At 43.7% G+C, this 15,191-nt stretch overlaps 1 protein-coding gene across 12 annotated transcripts in view; it reads right to left on the bottom strand.

Annotated features, from left to right (window-relative positions):
- The window catches only part of Ncald (neurocalcin delta), a 432,618-nt gene that overhangs the window by 408,537 nt on the left and 8,890 nt on the right, over nucleotides 1-15,191 (bottom strand). For 5 of the 12 annotated variants that reach the window (XM_023702330.1, XM_023702321.1, XM_023702322.1 and 2 more), the window contains exons 1-2: nucleotides 13,009-13,154; nucleotides 12,322-12,355 (exon numbers count right to left, since the gene is read on the bottom strand). The exons of 2 other annotated variants lie outside the window; for them this stretch is intronic. The gene's annotated coding sequence lies outside the window, so the exon portion shown is untranslated. Of the gene's footprint in view, nucleotides 1-12,321; nucleotides 12,356-13,008; nucleotides 13,155-15,191 lie in introns of those variants that run through there. 5 more of the 12 variants (XM_023702318.1, XM_023702324.1, XM_023702326.1 and 2 more) reach the window with 5 other exon arrangements.

Genomic DNA, 15,191 nt, shown 5'->3' with positions numbered 1-15,191 from the left:
ATTATTCAGCCTTAAAAAGGAAGGAGACTCCAACATGTGCTAGAGCATGGATAAACCCTGAAGACAGGATGATGAGTGAAACAAGCCACACAAAGCAAATTCCTGAGGATCTCACTTCTATGAGGCCTCTAGGGGGTCAGAGTCATAGAGGCAGAGGTGGAAGAAGTTACCAGGGTCCATGGAAGGAACAGGAAAGGAGAACTGTTGTTTCATGGATACAGCATTTCCATTTGGCAAGATACAAAGTTCTGGAGGTGGGTGAAGGGGAGGATTGCACGATAATGTGCATGTATGTAAAGGCACAAAAATTCAGATTAAAAGTGGTAAATTTTATGTTATGTACATTTTACTACCAGAAAAGGGAATAGAAATAGAACAGAAGGATAAGGAAGAGGAAGGAGAAGGTCCATATTATATGCAGGTGATTTTTCAAGAGAAGCCCAAAATTCACCTTTTATAAGATACACTCCTTTTTAAAGGCACTAAAACATCTTAAAAGTTTGTAAAGTACTTAGGTCAAACAAAGCAGGTCTGGCAGCCTCTACCTGACACCTTCTGACTTAGACCACCGTCAGCAGCACTTGATTCAGGGGTTCAAGCCCTGAGCTGGGAATTACTTCCAGGCTGTGTGGCCTCGTGTGTACGCATAAGAAGACAAAAGGATATGCTGGGACCACGACCACCTTCCAGGAAGCTACAAACTGGAGAAGAGTGGTGCTGTGATGACTGTTTTGTTTTGCTCTTGCTCATCTAGTGAGAGCCTTAGAATTCTGTGTACAAGAGAATAAGAAGGTATTCATTCATTGGCCAGGGCAACTGATTCCCACATTAATCTCAGGCAACAAATGAATGGCCCTTTGAGGACACAGTCATGAAGATGTGAGCAGCATTTATCTGCTTACACAGAGGGCCACTGAGCGCGACCATCACCCCTCCTGGGAAGGCCAAGTCTTAGACAAAGGCCATCTTTTCATCTTCCTTGCAGTTGAAGTGGGGGTAGGGGAATGATAATTCCTAAATAATTAGAATAAACTAACTTGAGTCATTACCAATTAAATAGAGCTCTGAAAAAGAAAGATTAGCTCTTAAAATATACTATGTGTTTTTCAAAATATTCAATTGTTATGGTTTAGATTTAAAAAAATGTCTCCCCCAGAGCCTCATGTATGTGGAAGATGACTGGAAGGGGGATGCTACATGCACAGGCTCACCACAGACGAGTTCATAACTGCCTTGCTACGACGTGAGGGCTGGCGAGAGGCAGGTCACCGGGAAATGGCCTAGAAAAGTGCATTCTTATCTTAAGCTCACCTTTTGTCTCTCTGCCTGCTGGCTACCATAGGCTGGGCATCCTTCCTCTGCCATGTACTACCCACAAGTTATTTCTGCATTGGAGCCAAGCACCCATAGACTGAATCCCTAGAAAGCATGAGTGAAAAAAAAAAAAAAAAAAAAAACCCAAAACCCTGTCCTCTTTTCAGTAGCAGTTATCAGGCATTTTGTCTCAGTAACAGGAAAATGACTAACACAGAAAGGTATTATTCACAGTAGGATTGCTGCTAAAACTACACCTGACCATGTGGTATAAAGGCCGATAGAAGTGCTTTGTGGGAGGAATTTGGAAAGGATTCAAGAATTGGGCTAAAGAAGCCTCAGAATGCTACAAATAGAACCTGACAGGTGATTCTAGTAAGAATCCAGCAGACTGGTAGGAATGCAGACAGTAAAGCCCAGGTTCAGGAAAAAGGACTCCATTGACAGAATAAAGCTCGTAAGTGTTATACTCTCAAAAAATGTCAACATTTGCCCATGCACTAAGACTTTGAGGCTGACTTTAAAGATGGTAGACTAATTGATCAGATGGAGAAAATGTTAAGGAAGCGCTTATTCCACTGAGCCATCTCCCTGGCCCTAGAGAAAATTATCAAGGTAACACAACACTCAGGCTACAGCACAAGATGCTTCTGGATGCTTTTAACCAGATTTATAGCAAGAAAAAAGAGCCAAGGGCTGGCCAAATAGATCAGTGGATTAAAGCACCTGCAAGCAGGAGCTGGGGCCAGGGGTTCAATCCCTGGGCCTGCCATGCCAGCCCCACTCCCGAGGCACACTGAGATGGCAATTGAGACTGGGCATGATGGCGCATGCCTGTAATCCCAGTTCTTGGGAGGCTAAAAACAGGTGGATCACTAAGAGTCTGATCTAGTAGTGAGGCCCTGAACACCCTGTAGACCTTTCCCCAAAATATAAAAAATAGGGGTCAGGGAGATGGCTCAGTAGAATATGCAATTCCCTAGCAAGTACAAGGGATTGCTGAATTCAATCCCCAGTTCTGCAAAAAAATAAATAAATAAATAAATAAGAGAAAAGAGCCAAACAAAGTGAAAAGTTTGCAGTTTTAACATAAAGGAAAGTCCCATAAAGTTGATGCCAAGGTTAGATTTCTGGACCTATGTGTAAACATAAGAAGTATAAAATTCTTTATGCCTATTTTTAAAATATATTTTAATTTTTTAAATGTTTTTCATCATATTCTATAGGAACTTAAAGTTCAACATATCAATATTTGATGAAAAATACCTGTTCCATGTTATGCCTAAGATGTTTGATCTTCAGACAGATAGTGAGGTTTAAGCTTAACAGCCTAGGTTGTATGGTAATAACAATAAGCTTCTCTTCTGGAGGGTTAACAACCTAAGTTTGCAGGCCAAAATTAGAGAAAAAGGAGGGCCGCAAAGAAAGCCAACATTTTGGCCCTAGCCTTCCAAGGTCAATTAAAACTCAGGACATATGAGAATTTGTACTGTAACGTCATGTAACTGGGCAGTGTCCCAAATTTTCTGATCAAGGAGATTATGGAGCCAAAGAGGAAAGTGATCGATGATGTAGTGTGTGCCTAAGGAGAGTCACATGGAGAGAAAACATTCTCTCAGGCTTTCAGAGAGAGTACATTGGCCAAGCAATGGCCGTGACTCATCCACATGGCTGACACTGACAAAGGATCTACAATCTGAGGTACAGGATCTCAGGAAAAATCCTGAGGGAATATGACTGACCTTATCAGATCCAAAAGCTACAACTTTTGTTGCATAGGTCTTGCTTTATCTTGGTCTTAACCATCCAACAGAAAAGTATAAAAACAAAGTATAAGAATAAAGCCATGTTGTTATGTTGAGCTATAAAGGACTCTTGCCAACAATTTCTGACACTGCCAGGCAAGCGAAAAACCCAATACTATTATGGACTACTGGACTCTTTTAGAATATTTTGCTGAGTTAACACACCTATAATATTCACATGATGGAACTAAACAAAAAAGGGGATACAGATGAATGTCCGTTTTGTGTCTGTGTATTCAAAATGGTTAGGATAGATATATAATTACATTCTCTTAATGAATAGAGGGATTTGTTGTAATAGTGTTTGTAAATAGGATATCATGTCTGCATCTTGTACAGCAAATAACCACTAGGAAGAGAGTATGCAAAGTGTTAATTATTGGAACTGTTCTACCAATTTGATTTGAAACTGTCTTATTGCTATTTGTTTCTCAATAAAATTATGGGGAAAAAAGTTGATGACAAGAAGAATGTAGCTGCTAAAAATATTAGCATTAAAAAGAAGCTAATACTTTTGCCCAAGGACAATAAAAGACAGTATAAAAACATCTCAGACATTGGTCAGACCCTACACTTCACAGGCTCAAAGGCATAAAAGGGTAAATCCCCTTGAAAAATTTCTTCTTTGGAAAGAAAGTCCCAGGGTGCCCTGCTCATTCTGGGCCACCTAGGAAAGAATTTCCCCAAGACCAAGCATACAGACATTCAGAGACCTCTGTAGCCATGGCCCAATAAGGCCAGGCGACTGCTCAAGCTGGCAGATGAGCTTGGCATCATCCACGTCATAAATGTTTTTCATGCATGCAGAAAACAAGAGTTATAGAGTCACAGAGGTTTCCATCCAGATTTCAAAGAAAGGCCTGGGAGTCCAGGAAGTGGACCCCTGAGAATGCAGTGCATGAAGCTATAAAAATGAAGTCAAAGGTGCAGTGGAGTCCCCAGGAAGCTGGACATGCCAGAAATATAGAATTTCTGCTGAGAAAAATCCCAAGCAGTGAGCAGAGACACCGAAGTGAGAAGCCACATGAGCCATAACCTTAAAAGTCATAAGGGCAGAGCCACCCAAGCCCTATAGAGCTCAGATGTCACCACAACCTGTGCTGGGCGCTGGACAGGTTCGTTTGCCCAACTGGGTTTCAGTCTTGTTTTGCTCCAATTCCTTTCTATCCTTCTTTCCTCCACTTTGGAATGCAAATGTTTACCCTGTACCATTGTACTTTAAAAATATGTGTTCCTTTTTTAATTTTACAGGGGCTCACAGCTAAAAGTTTGCCTTGGGTCTCAGAGAAGACTTTGTACTTAGACTTTTTAGCAGTGCTGGAATTGGTAAGACTTTGGTGACTCTTAGAGATGGACTAATTGTACTTTGCACAATGAGATGGGGAGCTGGGGTGAAATGTTATCATTTAGATAAAAAATGTCCCCCAAAAGTCTCATGTATTTAGATGGTTGGTGCATGGGGGCACAATACTAACCAGTGGATCATTCCACTTACGAGTCCATAGCTGGCTTCCTATTAGGAGGTGGGGCCTGGTTAGAGGACGACCTCCAAGACACGGCCTAGAAGGGTGTGTTCTAGTCTTAGCCCCTCCCCTTCCTCTACTTCCAGCAGCCACAGGCTGAGCAACCTTTCCTGTGCCAAGTCCCTCTGCCTTCTGCCTTGGGATCAACCAACCATGTACTGAATCTTCTGAAAATGAGCCAACATAACCCTTTCCTTGTTTAGGATGTAGGTGCCACACTTTTGTCCCATCAATGGGAATATAATAAATACACCAATGGAATTTCTTGTTTATGTTTATCATTTTGCTTCTATACTGCATAAATGAAAAAAATAATGATCGTAACATAGGAATGTGATTTTAACTAATTAGTGTCAATTCAATTTAAATGCTGAGCATTGTGAGGGACATAATGGATAATATGTAAGAATTTTGTGTTCATATACTTTCTCACAACTAACACTCAACTCAAACAACTCAACTTCTATTGGCTTCTTTTCCAAAAAAAAAAAAGATTTTCAATTCTAGAGTGAGTGATATTTTGTTCATAAAACAGATTGTTTCCCCAACTTATATTTCACATGGGGCAACAAGGAAAGCAAGAACAACCACCCCAAGCCCAGAAGGAAGCAGAAGCTGCCCTGGAGCTCCCCTTGAGCTCTTTGTGGAGGGAACTATCTGTGCCACAATACACTGTGCTGAAGCTGTCCTCAGCTTCTCAGTTTACGTTGTCCAAAGTTCATCCTAAGTAGAAGAAGATTCAGAATTTGGACCCAGTTCCAGAACATGTGCCCTCCTGTGCCAGACCTCTGCCACTGCCCCTGAAACAGCAAGGATTTACCCATGCATTCAAAAGCACCTCATGAGTCCATCCTCAGATGTGCTAGGATCTGCCCAATCCCATGAGGCTCTTGGAATTCAGCCATGCAAATAGAATGTCTGAATTTATGCCACATCTAAGGAGGCTTAAAGACAAGACCAAGAGGGGGAAGCAGACGAGCTTTCTGTTTCAGGATGGGCCTCACAATGTCCATGCCCCAGAGAAGTCACCATAGGTCCAACGCCTGGCCTCCAGCTCTGTACCTTTAGGGACAGAGACAAATCAATAAAAGGAGATTTCTTAGAAAATTAAAACTAAGAGAAAAGTAACTTTGGTGACTAGAGTGACAGTTTTTAACTTCCCCTTTAATTTTTTTTCCAGGAGCTCAAGGAAAGCTAAGAGTTTTCCTTGAGTTGCTAGAGGAGATTTAGGAATTGGACTTGGATGTTTTAGCATTGCTGGAACTGTCAGCTATCAAAAATATGAAGGCTCTAAAAGGTTAGCTTACTATATTCCACAGCTATCAAGCCACCACCAGGCCTCAGGCCCGGGAAGGCAGACAGCAGAGCCCAGGTCCTTAACCATGAAGTAGCTCTGCCCCATTTGCAGGCCCCTGGTCCTCCCTCCACATGCTCCTTCTCTGGGGCTGCCTTCAGGGACTCCCTGGCTGGAGATGTCCTCAGCTTCTCAACCAGGCCCACAGCTACCCAGGTTTGGCAGGACACACAGCTGTGCTCCTGCTCTGGCTATAACGTGAAGCCACCTAATAACAAACTCTACTGTGAAGCAAACCATGTTGCTGTAAAATCCCAGTTCATACCTTTAAAGCTATCATCTGTAACTAGTAATGTTCATATCCTGATCAAATAAACTATCACCTCTAGGCAAAAGCCAGAGGTGTGGCTAAAGCAGAGGCACAAGATAAATGCCAACCCCCAACCTATGCCACCCAATTTGCCTTTGAAGAGGACACGGAGACAGTGCTAGAAGTTCCACAGAAACCCAGGTAGCCCTCTGCCACACTCCAGGGGTGAGGGAAGCCCTAAAACCAGAGTACGTGTCTGGCTCCCAAGGCAGTGCTGCAGCTGGGTAAGCTCTGGAGACAGTCTTGGGTTATGACCACCTCCAGGCTGCGTGATCTGGGGGGCTGCTCAGCCTCTCTGAGCATGTCTATAATCTTCACTTGTTAGACCTGCCATTGGCCTTCATGCAGAGGACGGGGAGTGAGTGCACTGATACTGATGAGGCAGCCAAGGCCAGCAGTGGGGTGGGTCATTTTCTTCTGCCTCCAGAGGCGAACACGTGGGACCACCTGATCTTGGGCTTCAAGCCTCCCAAATCATGAATTACATACATCTCTGTTCTTTATAATGTACCCAATATCTTGTATTACGTTATAGAGACACAAAACAGGCTGAACCCATGGTAGTCAATGTTTCAGAAATGCAGGTATCCAGAGGAAACCCAAAGACCCTTTCTAGGGTATGTGGAGAGATTTGACATTTTCAAAAATGTCTTCCCCCACATGAGAAATCTACCTTAGGAGTCCACCTTCCCCAGCAGGTGAGGAGCTGGCTCCCTCAGAGCATGGGAACAGACACACTGAAATGTTCACCCAAAGACAGGAGTGGAGAAAGAGGTATGGAGCTCAGGCACTACAGGAATAGTCAGAGTTGCCAGGCTTTCCAAGGCAACAGCGTTGGCTACCCAGGAGGAACACACCTGGTGGTATGAGCACAGAGCCTGTGCTAAATGGGGCACCCACGGTACAGTGTGTGTAGGGTTTCTGGGTGCTGCGTGGCCTCCCAGCCTGACTCTGGTGCACTTGGGAGGTTGTATGAGCTCTTGTTACGGTTCAAATCTAAAATGGCCCCCAGAGCCTCATGTGTTGGGGAGGTGACTGGATCTCGGCTCGCAGCTGGCTTGTTCTTAGGAGGCAGAGTCTAGTTGGGGAAGCAATCACAGGGGCGTGGCCTGGAAGGGTTTATCTCCTTCCCTGCTCCTCCCTTCTCTGCTTCCTGTCCACCATGCCATGAGCAGCTCTGCTCTGCCAGGCCCTCACACAAGACCTTTCTCCTTGAGCTAGCTGACCATGGATTACAAAAGGGAGCCAAAAGAAATCTCTCTTTCTTTAAGTTCCATGTGCTGAGTGCTGGGTCCCTCAGTGAGAGCAGCGACTAAAACAGCTTCTCAGTATTCTTTTCAAGCTCTCTTGCCAATTACACCAGTCAGAGTGGGCCCTGGTGTTGCCAACTGAGAGCCTCAAAACAGTATGTGACCAAGTGGCAGTGGCACTGAGAAAGCCAGCAGAGGAGAAATACATTTCAGCCTCGGAGGGGACTTTCTTAATCCCATAAACCCAAAAGTTTAAATAAGTAAAAGAAATTAACTAACCATCTGCAAAACTTTGACAGCTGATAATTTTCCCCAAAGGACATCTGAGAACACTGCAACAGGCAGAGGAGGCAAAGGGCTGTGGCATCCATGAGCACAAAGCATATCTGCATGTGCACACACACACACACACACACACACACACACGTCACTACTCCATACCTAGAGATGCAGGGAATCAACCTATATCCACAAGACCAGTTGGCTTTATCTCCCAGGACTCAAAGCACCTGATTTATACACGGGGCGTGGTGGCCACACACACGATGCCAGCTACTCTGGGAGACCAAGGCAGGAAGCTCAGTTCAGCCTGGAACTTTACCTCAAAACAAAAATGAAAGACTTTACCTCAAAATAAAAATAAAAAGTGCTAGAACTGTAGCTTAGTGCTTCTTAAATTCATCCAGGGCAGGAAGGGGGAAAATTATTTCCCAGTATGTGTTAAATCATTATTAACATCATTATAAATGAAAAGGGCATTTTAATCATTACCTGGTTATACTAGATTCCAATCCCAGACACCGCTGAGGCTTCACACAAAGCTGATACATAAGGCAACAAAGTCATTTTGATTCTAGGTCAATTCAGATTTCACAGAGATGATAGCCAGGAGAGCCCTTCAAATCTTCCTACTTGATCAAAATTAAAAATAAAGCTACCTTGTGACTGGCTTTCTCAAAACAATGCAAATCTTGTTAACAATTTCATTTCATGTATTAGCATCATCATTAGGGATTATGATTTAAAATTAACACAGAGGATCTAGGCCATTCTTGGCTCTTGGGGTTCCTAGGTCTTTTGATTTGTTGCCTACAACTAAAATGACAAAAATGACCATTGCCCACTTTTAGGGCTTTCCCTGAGTCCCAAAATCATGATAAATTTCTAGTTACTTAAAACAAACCTCAAAGTGCTATGTAGTGAATGGATGCTTTTGCCGGGGCAGCATCCATTTCCATTTCCTCGGGTATTAGTACCCCAGTTGTCACTGGAAGCTACATGTCTCAGTTGTTCTTCTCTCGTTGCTGGGACAAATACCTAACATCCAAAATGAAGGCAAGGAATGTTTATTTAACTCAGTTACTGGAGGTTTCAGTCCATAATCAGCTGGCTCCAAAGCAGACTGGCATATGGCAGAGAGCAACCTTTCATGGCTGCAGCAAAGAGCAGAGAGCAAAAGAGAGGAGGAGCAGCAGTAATGGCTACAGAGAACAAGTCTGTCTCTCTGTCTCTCTTATTTTACATTCCAGCTATCTTCCCCAGGCTAGGTATAGCACTCACACTTATAATCCCAGCAGTACTCAAACCCATAATCTCAACAGTACTCAAAACCATAATCCCAGCCTTGGATCATGAATCAATCCCAAACTGTAGAACTGCGCCTCAGTGACAGCATGAGGCTTTAGGGGAACAAATACACACAAACCATAACATTCTGCTTCTGGACCCCCAAAGTTTCATGCACATTCCTTTCTGCAAAAGACATTTTAGTCCATCTCTAAGAGTTGCCAAAGTTCCAACAGTTTCAGCATTGCTGAAAAATCCAAATCCTGTCTCCTCTAAGATCTAAGTCAAACTCGTAGCTGTGAGCCCCTGTACAAAAGACAAGTTAAGCACTTCCAGCATTCAGTGGCACAAAACAAACATTACCATCTTAAAAGGTACACACAGCAGGATATCAAGTATTGGGACCAAAGCAAGCCAAAAATCCACAACAGTCAACATTAAGTCCTATAGTTCCATATGGAACATGCAAAGCAATCTGTGGCAAACTGTGAGCTCCATGAGGCTCCATCCCTACGGCACTTATGATGGCAGCTCCCATGGCGTCTCTCTTAGGCTGGCTTTGCTCCCCCCTTGCAGTTTCCCTTAGATGATCCACGTTCCTGGTTTTTCCAAACTTCTGGGGTTTCCACTATACATTAAGCCTCTCACTCTCTGTTTCACACACTGCCCTCTCAGGGGCACACCACCTGGCCTCCCTCTGAAATCAAGGTGGAAGCCTTCTTAACCTCAGAACTTCTGCATTCTGCAAGCATCTAAGACCAGTGCCAAATGGATGATGCCAAGGTCTGCTGCCAGCTTGAACAGTAGCCAGGCTTTCTTCTCTCTTGGCATAGGGGTCGAGGGCCTCGATTGCTGAGCACTCTGACCCTGATTCTCAGGAATGAATTCTCTATGTCTGCACCATTCCGGAACCTGGTGAGGCCACTGCTGCCATTCTGGAACATATAGCTCAGAAACTTTTTCCCCAAGGCAAAGTCCTTTGTAATCCTGAGGCTGCAAAGGGTGGAGACCTGCTACCTTCTGTGATGCCCTCAGACCATCCTTTCCATTCTCTTGTTCTTTCTCAGCAATGGAGATCCTGTCAGTTCTGTCTTTATAGTCCACAGCTTTATTGTACCTTCCTTTCTGGCCAAACTCAACATCTTAAATCATCCTGCTGGGCTCTTTGGTCTTGATTCTCAACATAAATCTGACTAAAAGCTCCCAACAATTTCAATGCTACTCATTCAATATTTGGCTGCTTTGATATTTCTTTTGAAAGATTAATCAGTCCACCATGCTTAATCTCAGTCTCAGCAAAAGCCTCTGGACATGAGCAAAATGCAGACAAATTTTTTTGCCAAGCCAAAACACTAATGATCTGGAGGCCAACAACCAATGCAGTCCTTCCCAGCAGAAACCTCCCCAGCCTGGTCTTTACAGGCAGGATTTCAATCAGCCTTCTAATCTTCTAGGCTTTGACCAGAATCTCCCACACAGAACAGTAAGCTGTTCTAGCACTTCATTTATAGGTGACATGTCCAAACCTTTCCCATCTCTTCCCATAAGCCATTCCCAAAAGCTTGCAATTCCTTTGGCTAGGTGTCTTAGTTACTTTTACTCGTTGCTGATACAAATACCTAACACTCAAAATGAAGGAAGGATAGGTTTATTTAGCTTACAGTTGGAGGTTTCAGTTCATACTCGGCTGGCTCCAAGACAAATGATAGCAGTTCATTGCAGCAGAAAACAATGAAGAGCAGAGGAGGAGCAACAGCTGTGGTGTCCCTCAAGCCTCTCTCTTCCTTCTATGCTGACTGAGAAGACTGGTGTTCCACTGTGAAGAAGTGAAATGGCTGCGAAGATCAATCTCCTCCAAACACTGGGACTTCTCTAAGGAAGCAGGGCAGGGCAGCGGCGAGAAGCCCTCCTCAACTTCTTTTTTTTTTTGGTGGAACCAGGGATTGAACTCAGGCCCTTGAGCCATCTCCCCGGCCCCAAAAGTTTAAAAGAACTTTTTTTGTTTGTTTGTTTTGGCCCACTTAGGATGCCTTAAGGACAGGTCTGGTAGAGGATCTGGGGATCAACCACAGAATTCTGAGCCTGACTGCTTTGCTTAAGCAGGCACTTAAACAACTGAGCTAATGGCAGGCCCCCTCCTCACTTCTTTATATACACTTTTTGTGCTGACTCACTCTGGGGTGGCCTGTTGCGCCCCAGGGCAGAACCAATCATGCCCCAGGGCAGGCCCTGAAGCCACAGCCGGGAAATGCTGGAGTCCATCCAGCCAAGTGTGGGACATCAAGTTGACACAACGTATCAGCTACCACACCAAGTATAGCCACAGCAAGACCCCACTCTTCTGGTACCAAATTCCATCTCAGATACTTTTCTCATTGATGGGACAAATACCTGATACCCAAATGATGGCAGGAAAAGTTTATTTAGCTCACAGTTACTGGAGGTTTCAGTCCATACTCAGCTGGCTCCAAAGCGTACTGGCACATTGCAAAGAGCAACCTTTCATTGAGGCTCTTTGAGAGCAGAGAGCAAAATGGAGGAGTAGCAGCACTAATGGCTACAGAGAACAAGTCTGTCTCTCTGTTTCTCTTATGTTACATTCAGGCTATCCGCACCCATGGCATCCAGCACTGTTCTTGGAAGAAGGTGCCCACAAGTCATACGCACACACTGCACAAGAAACAGATGCCAAAAAAAAAAAAAGATACAGATGCCCTAGAATTGGCAGTTTCCATAGCCTGCCTGGTCCTTCTGGACAAAGAAACAGGTCAGGAAAATCCAGAGCCTTTCTTCACTCCTCCAACTGCTGTGTTATGGTGCCTTCCTGTTTCAAGAGCCCCACCCCTTCTAAGGCTGGAAAAACATTCACCTAGAGACTAAGGGCTTCTTTCTGTCCCTGTTTTGTCCTCTCCCGTGAAAATCACTCAAGCAGATGTACAGACTTCATCCAAAACAAGCATGATTTAATCGCTCTGAACTGCTGAGCTATGCCTGCTGGCCCTTAAAATTATTAATATTTTACTAAAGAAAGATGATAGCAATCAACATGCAAAGGAACCTTTTATTTCAAAACTTTCTATTTTCATAGAAAAAAAAAAGAGTAAAGAAAAAAATCACAGAAATATTCTCCACATCTGTGCCCTAACCCACATTAAGATTAAGAGGCAAAGGCGGGGGTGCTCAGTGGCCAAGCGCTTACCTCACCTGCACAAGGCCTGGCTTCCATCCCAGCACTGCAAAAAAAAAAAAAAAAAGACATACAGTGGTCTCAGAAAAGAACAGAAATTTGACTTTTTTAAAGGAAAAAAAGGGGGAACCTCCACAAGAGAATGATCTATGTGGCTTTGCATTCCTTGATGAAAGGCAATAATCAAAGAATTAAATCCACACTTTCCTTCCCCTGGTAAATGCAGGATGTGACCCTTGTGGTACAATTATTATTACTCCTAGTAATCTCTGGGGCAGCCCATGGACAGGGGCAGAGACAGGGAGGGCCAGAGCCAGGGATGCTCCCAGGAAGGAGAAAGCCAGGTTCTGACCTCAGAGCCAAACAACTGATTTACAAGTAGAACAAGTTCTAAACTTCCTCCCAGCTTGTAGGTTTAGAATTTGGAATACACTCTCCTCACCACATGTGTGTGCTGACTTACGTCACCTGACCAGGGTAGAGATGTTCTAACCCTGTGCCTGAGGATCATTTAGTTCTGTCCTGAGGATTCTGAACAAACCAGCTGGCACGTGCTACCTTTCTTTATGGAAACACAGAATTCCAAATAAGATAGAGCATCTCAATGCCTCTGATTCGACAGGACCATTACCAGTCTTGAGACACATTAGCAGTGGTGGTCAAGGCCTGCCCTCCGTCCCTCACCCCACCCACACTGACCTGCAAGAGGATACCTTGGCTGGTAAGAGCTGGGGCAGGAAGGATCTGTCCTGTGCCTCTTCCTGGTCCCCACATGGCTACCAGTGGAGAAAGCAGACGGCAGGAATTAGAGGCCAGCAGGCTGGTCCCCGGGGCCTGGGCCACAGGATGGGGGAGGGTGGAGACTCGCTGAGGCTGGGACGTCCTGTGCTCTTAGCTTTCGTTTCCACTGTGGTTGCTAAGTACTATACATAATGCAAAAGTAAACAGTTACCCAGCACCGTTTGGAATACATAAAAACACACATCCATCAGCCAACAAGGGGAAACACTCTCAGAGTCTCTAGGTTTATTTTTAGATTCTGGTTGATGAAATGAAAAACCTAAAAGTCCAAAAGAAGAGAAGCTGAGACTGACAAGTGCAGTTAGCAACAAATGACAGAGACACCCGAGATCTCCAAGCCCATCTGAGCTTATAAAGTATGCAACAGCCAGTCCTCAAGGGTTTCGATGCCTGAGAGTGGCTCTTTGAACAGGATAAAGCATTCAGTGCACTCACGGGAAAGCAACCCCCTGTGGTCAAGGTCGGAGTGAGCAAGACCCCCCTCAGTAAAGGCCTGATGTCAAGAAAGGTAAGGAGTACAGACCTTTGAAGAAAGGAACGAGCTTTAGTTACCTCTGAATTTCCCACAATGCACAGCACACAATAGATATTTGTTAAATAATAATAATAATAATAACAATAAAGAAAAATCTTCATTTCCAGATACAGTTCCTAAGATTATCCACAAAGTAGAGAACCAGAATTGAAGTTTCAAAGACCAGTTTATCACCAACAAGGAAATCAGAGGACCAGAGCAACAAAAGTGCTACAAATAAAATAATACACTAAAATGAATATAATATAAATAAGAACCATATGATCAGAAAGCAAGAATAACCCTGAGTGAATCACTGAGACTTTCCACTGTAAAATGAGGTGTTATTTATGGTCTCAATAAAGATAAAGAAGTCATCAGGCAGCCCTGTGCTGCAAGGCCACACAGTCCACAGCACTGTAGGGTCAGGTGACAGCTGAAGACCCCAGGCCCAAGGAGACAGGGTTATTCTCAGTATAATCACCTAATTCCAAGTAATCACCAAGTTTTCCTTGCCTTAGGAAAAGCCCCTCTAATCAGAAAACTGCTTTTATAGAGTTGAAAATAAACATGCACAGAGAAAAAGCACCACCAGCTTTATAGAAATGGAAGGATTCTGTTTTTCAAGCAACATTCAATAAAAACTAAGGAGACAACAGCTTAGCAAGTTAAAGAACAAGACTCAGTTTAGATTCTCATCTTCACCAAAATAAATTATAGTTACATTAAATAGTAATTTTTAAATTAAGACTTTTTTAAAAAAAATAAACAGACAACAGAGCTGAGTATTAATCAAGCTGTAAAGAGCCAACCAGGTCAAGCAGGGTAAGAAACAATGGGGGACATTCGTCCACTTGACAGGACCAGGCTGTGTCATGTGGGAAAGACATTCATTGAGGAAATATTTGTAGCATATCTGAAAAAAATATTTTATTATATGTTATTAAAGACTGTTGTGATTTGTATCTAGATTCCCCCCCCCCAAAGCCACATGTGGTCACAGGTGGGGCTTTTTCAGAGGTGGCTGGATCTAGACTGTGTGATGCTAGGATTAAGGGTAGATGGTTACTAAATCAGTCCACTGACTGCTTTGGCATTTCCCTAATCCCAGTACCCCAGATAGAACATAAAAGCAGCAAAAAGAAGCTGCTAAGCCTCCTTGCTTGCTTTGCTGTCTTCTTCCCACCATGAACTGTTTTTCCTCTGCAATGCCTCTCTGCTTTGTCACCCTGCCACACAGCCAGCCAATGATGGACTGAAACCTCTACAAACTGTGAGCAAAGTAAACCTTTTCCCTTTTAACTTTAGGTATCAGGTATTTGTCTCAGCAACAAAAGAAAGTAGGACAAAGACATATCCTCATGACACATAGTTCAAGCAAAAAACAAATCAAGTTAAAGAATAATATGTGTCCCATGGCTCTGTCTTGGTAACAAAACCCTTTGTATCTTTTAAAACTATAGTCATCCTCTCAGGCTTTCACAGAGAGCACATTGGCCAAGCATTGGCCGTGACTCATCCACATGGCTGACACTGACAAAAGTTCTACAATCTGAGGTACAGGATC

The sequence above is a fragment of the Octodon degus genome, unplaced genomic scaffold (genome assembly GCF_000260255.1).
Source record: "Octodon degus isolate 3935 unplaced genomic scaffold, OctDeg1.0 scaffold00148, whole genome shotgun sequence".
NCBI lineage: Eukaryota > Metazoa > Chordata > Mammalia > Rodentia > Octodontidae > Octodon > Octodon degus.
The sequence above is the reverse complement of the archived record's forward strand: the minus strand, read 5'-3'. Positions and strand labels throughout refer to the sequence as shown.